Source organism: Myxine glutinosa, chromosome 11, assembly GCF_964187855.1.
Source record: "Myxine glutinosa chromosome 11, kmMyxGlut1.1, whole genome shotgun sequence".
In the NCBI taxonomy this organism is placed as follows: Eukaryota; Metazoa; Chordata; class Myxini; order Myxiniformes; family Myxinidae; genus Myxine; species Myxine glutinosa.
Genome location: NC_136271.1, coordinates 9349239 through 9355238, shown reverse-complemented (window position 1 = coordinate 9355238; position 6000 = coordinate 9349239).

Sequence of the window (6000 nt, the reverse complement as noted above, 5' to 3'; positions counted from 1 at the left end):
GCGATGAAGGCCTGCGCCACATCAGCTGCAGACGTCGCCGCCAATGGGACGGCCTCCGGCCACCGTGTGGTGCGGTCCACCATGGTGAGGAGGTGGTGAACCCCAGCGAGGGGGGCAGAGGTCCCACCAAGTCGACGTGCACATGGTCGAACCGACGCTCGGGCACCGCAAACGGGGCCAACGGGGCCTGGGTGTGGCGGTGGGCCTTTGCGCGCTGGCACGCGAGGCACATCCGGGCCCAGTCGCGGACGTCCTTCCGGAGGCCGTGCCAGACGAACTTCGCCGCGACGAGCTTCTGGGATGCATTCGTGCCCGGGTGGGACAGGCCGTGGATGGCGTCAAAAACAGGGCGCCGCCAGCCAGCGGGCACGATGGGGCGAGGCCAGCCGAGGGAGACGTCGCATAGGAGGGTCACGCCCGCAGCGTCGAATGGCACCTCGGTGACGCGGAGGCCTGTGACGGCGGTCCGCAAGGCCTGGACGCCGGGGTCGGCGGTCTGGTCCTCCGCCATCCGGGCATAGTCGACCCCGAGGTGGACCGCAAGCACGACGGACCGGGAAAGGCAATCCGCCACCGGGTTGTCTTTAGCCACCACATGACGGATGTCCGTCGTATACTCGGACACGGCAGAGAGGTGACGCTGTTGCCGTGCCGACCATGGCTCGGCGACGACCTTGGCCATCGCGAACACAAGGGGCTTGTGGTCGACGAAAGCCGTGAATGGGCGGCCCTCCAGCAGATGGCGGAAGTGTCGGACCGCCAGGTGGAGCCCGAGCAGATCGCGGTCGAAGGTGCTATAGCGGCGTTCGTGCGGGCGAAGCTGCCGGCTAAAAAACGCCAGCGGTTGCCAAGCACCATGCACCCACTGCTCGTGCACCGCGCCCACCGCATCGTCCGATGCGTCGGTGGTGAGGGCGATCGGTGCATCGGGCGCCGGGTGCGCCAGCATGGTGGCGTCGGCCAGGGCCAGCTTTGCGCCCGCAAACGACACGGTCATCGGCGCCGACCAGGCGATGTCACCGTTGTCCGGCTTGCCCTGGAGGGCCTCGTGCAAGGGGCGTAGGAGCTGGGCGACGTGGGGCACGAAGCGGTGGTAAAAATTTACCATGCCCAGGAACTCCTGGAGCCCCTTGATCGTGCGGGGCCACGGGAAATCCCTGACCGCCTCCACCTTGGCCGGTAAAGGGACGGCCCCGTGCCTGGTGATGTGGTGCCCCAAGAAGTCGATGGTGGCGACGCCGAAACGGCACTTGGCGGGGTTGATGATTAGGCCATGCTGGCCCAGGCATTCGAAGAGCGTGCGGAGGTGGAGCAGGTGCTCCTCCCGGGACGCGCTCGCAACCAGGATGTCATCCAAGTAGACAAACAGGAAAGGTAGGTCGCGCAAGACGCTGTCCATAAGCCGTTGGAACGCCTGGGCCGCATTCTTCAACCCGAAAGGCATCCTCAGGAACTCGAAGAGGCCGAAAGGGGTAATGACGGCCGTCTTCGGGACGTCGTCCGGTTGGACGGGGACCTGGTGGTAGCCCCGGATGAGGTCCACCTTGGAAAACACGGTCGTGTTTGCCAACCGGACGGAAAAGTCCTGGATGTGCGGGACCGGGTAGCGGTCGGGGGTGGTGGCATCATTGAGCCGGCGGTAGTCCCCGCACCACCGCCATCCTCCGCCGGGCTTCGGCACAATGTGCAGAGGAGAAGCACAAGCGCTGTTGGAGCGCTGTACGATCCCCAGCCGCTCCAGCGTGGCGAACTCCGCCTTCGCCACCGCGAGCTTCGTGGGCTTGAGTCGGCGTGCCCGGGCATAGACCGGCGGCCCGACCGTGGGGATATGGTGCTCCACCCCGTGTTTAACGGCCACCGCCGAGAAGGTGGGCCGTGTGAGGGCCGGGAAACTGGCGAGGAGGCAGATAAAGTCGTCCGCTGCCGGAAGCATGCAAACTAAACTCGCCGGGACGGAACCCTCCAGCAAGCCGCTTGGCAAGCCGCTCAACGAGCCGCTCAGTAAACAAGCGAGCGAGCTGAAGGTCTCGGCCTGGACGAGCCGTCTGCGCTTCACGTCGACCAACAGCCCATTCGCACATAGGAAGTCCGCACCGAGCAGTGCCATTGGCACGCTGGCGGTCACGAACGACCATTGAAAGTGCTGCCCTCCGAACCGCAGTGAGAGGCAACGCTTCCCGAATGTGTGGATGGGTGTACCGTTGGCGGCAAGCAAAGCGGGGCCCCGGCCCGTGGTTTGCTTGTCGGACATGGAGGCGGGGAGGACGCTTACCTGCGTTCCTGTGTCACAAAGGAAACGGTGCCCGGACAAGGTGTCCGTGATGAACAGGAGGCTGCCGGAATGGCCGACGCTCAGGGCCGCTAATGAGCGCCGGCCCGGTCATTTCCCGACCTGTCAAAAGAGCACGGCGGGCGACACGTTTTAGCCTTGCGGCCGAACCTGGCGTGGTAGTAGCACCAGGTTTGCGGCGGCGGCGGCCGTGGTGATGGCGGCGGCGGTGGTGGGCGGGGCGCAGCAGCGGCCACGAGGGAAGCCGAGGGCGCTGTAGCCGCTGCCCCGGGATCCACGACGGCAGCACCGTAACCCGACCGCGTGTCGCAAGCCGCGAAAAACTTGTCGGCCTCTACGGCCAGAGCGTGGGGTTCCTTTATCTTGGAACCGGCCAGCGCGAGGCGTACCTGTGCGGGTAGCTGGCGTAGGAAAAGCGCCCGGAATAAGAAATCCGGGGGTTGGTCACCAAGCAGCGACAGCATAAAATCCATCCGCATGGATGGTCGTGTGTCGCCGATTTCGGGAAGGTCCAGTAGGCGGTCGGCCCGTTCGATCTCCATGAGCCCGAACGTGGCGAGCAGGAGATGTTTGTGCGCCTCGTATTTGTTGTCGCCCGGCGGGCGCCGAAGGATGGACACGACTCAGGCGGCAGTGCCGGGCCCGAGGGCAGAGACCACGTGGTAGTACCGGGTCTCGTCCGCCGTTATGCCTCGGAGCTGAAATTGAGCTTCGGCCTGGACAAACCAAACGTCGGCTTGTGCCTCCCAAAACTCCGGGAGTTTAACTGCGACGGCTTTGGTGGCCATGGCGCGTTCAGTGGTCAGCAACGGCTGAACCAATCGGGGTCACCAGTGAAGTGTGGTGCTGCGCACACACGACTCGAATGCCAAAGAGGTAGGCCACAACGCGTTTGTTATAACAAAGTCTTTATTCCAAAGCTCGTACTGCAGCACTGAGCGGGCTCGAGCTTCGAGCCCGCATATATATCCCGAGGCCACGCCTAGTCCCCGGGCGTGGTCGATAGGCGGGGCATGCATTCCAGTTCCCCGCCTGGACGTTTGCGCCACCTGCTGGTGCGCTGAATTCGTGTCCCTTGTGTCCGCCACAACACACGTCTTTGGAGGAATCCGTGAGGTACGTTCTACATACAGAACTGAGCGGAGATCTACTGTGCTCTAGATGCCCTGCAAGGGTTGGGTTAATAACATGGCCCGTCCTGGCGCTACGGTGGCGTTTTTCGTTGCAAAATATTGAAACTCGCTCCTTCTGTTTAACACGAAACTGAAAGGGACAAGCTCGGGTTGTGCTCATTTACCAAGCAGCTAGCTAGCGCTTGCCAAGCCAGCCGTTCCTTAACGGTTTTGAATGGAGTGCTTGCTCGAATGCTTAAACCACTTGGCGATCTCTCCACAAGAAACTTGGTAAAAGAACACACACCCAATGTTATTGAGACCCGACCATAGATCGACTGTAATCTGTATACCCCAAAGAGGAACGACCCTTCCTGTCACTTCCGTCGTTCGCAGGTGTACCAGTCATCGTAAAATATGCCATTTGGTGTCTGTCTGATGATTTTTTTCCCGCAATACATTCCATCGTTACTCACCCAATCTCAACCAAACTTGACAGGATGACTAAGGGTTACACAATTAACGTTGTAAGCGCATTCATCCCCCCCCCTCCCCAAGGGGGTTTTCTCCCCCAAGCGGGTTTTCCCCACCATTGCCGTCAATGGGGTTGCGTGTTGAGGTGTATATAAATGTTAAATTAGCTTTATCGTGGCGTTTTTCCAATGCCCATTCTAATAACAAAACGAATGATAATAGCATAATATTAATGTTATTACGAAACAATATTAATACTAATAATTTCCCACTTCCCCCAAGGGGTTTTTCCTGCAGTGATAACGTGTATAAATAGCTCAGCATGCTGTTTCCATGGGAGCAAACACCTCGACAGGAAATAAAAATATTGTAAACCACAATACACGTTTGATTACCTTTTTAAATTGTCGATAATGCTCTTTTAACAAAGAACTGAAATAAATTTGGAGAAATCCGAAGATAAGCATGGACTATTTTCTCCAAACATTTGGAGAAAATAGTCCATGCTTATCATGTCGACGATCACTCCTCATCGTAGATCTACTGCAGTCTATATACCCACAAGGTTAATAACACGACCCTTCCTGCTGCTTTCGTGAAATTCTTCCAAGGCAATTTTGTGGTGTTTTGGTTTTTCCAAAACTACTTCTCATTACAAACGCAACTCTTAAATTAATAATAACGTAATATTAATGATATAAAAATAATATCCCCACTTCTGAAGGGGTTTTGTGGATTGTGATATGGCCCCCTCCCCGACCCCGACATCCTCACTGAAGTAAATGTTACAATCAGGAATTTTAAATGGTGTGGGACGGTCTGATCCTTTCATTCACCTGATCTAACATGTTATGTCATGCATGGTATGATCCTTTCATTTACCTGATCTAACATGTTATGTCATGCATGGTATGATTTTTCATTCACCTGATCTAACATGTTATAATGTCATGCATGGTATGATCCTTTCAATGACCTGATCTAACATGTTATAATGTAATGCATGGTCTGATCCTTTCATTCACCTGATCTAACATGTTATGTCATGCATGGTATGATCCTTTCATTCACCTGATCTAACATGTTATGTCATGCATGGTATGATCCTTTCATTCACCCGATCTAACATGTTATGTCATGCATGGTATGATCCTTTCATTCACCTGATCTAACATGTTATAATGTCATGCATGGTATGATCCTTTCAATGACCTGATCTAACATGTTATAATGGAATGCATGGTCTGATCCTTTCATTCACCTGATCTAACATGTTATGTCATGCATGGTATGATCCTTTCATTCACCTGATCTAACATGTTATGTCATGCATGGTATGGATCCTTTCATTCACCTGATCTAACATGTTATGTCATGCATGGTATGATCCTTTCATTCACCTGATCTAACATGTTATGTCATGCATGGTATGATCCTTTCATTCACCTGATCTAACATGTTATAATGTCATGCATGGTATGATCCTTTCAATGACCTGATCTAACATGTTATAATGTAATGCATGGTCTGATCCTTTCATTCACCTGATCTAACATGTTATGTCATGCATGGTATGATCCTTTCATTCACCTGATCTAACATGTTATGTCATGCATGGTATGATCCTTTCATTCACCTGATCTAACATGTTATAATGTCATGTTTGGTCTGATCCTTTCAATGACCTGATCTAACATGTTATAATGTAATGCATGGTCTGATCCTTTCATTCACCTGATCTAACATGTTATAATGTCATGTTTGTTCTGATCCTTTCAATGACCTGATCTAACATGTTACAATGTCATGCATGGTCTGATCCTTTCATTCACCTGATCTAACATGTTATAATGTCATGTTTGTTCTGATCCTTTCAATGACCTGATCTAACATGTTATAATGTCATGTTTGTTCTGATCCTTTCAATGACCTGATCTAACATGTTATAATGTCATGTTTGGTCTGATCATTTCAATGACCTGATCTAACATGTTATGATGTCATACATGGTTGGATACTTTCAATGACCTGATCTAACATGTTATATCATGCATGTTCTGATCCTTTAAATGACCTGATCTAACATGTAATAATGTAATATACTCAGAGGCAAAAGTTATTGTG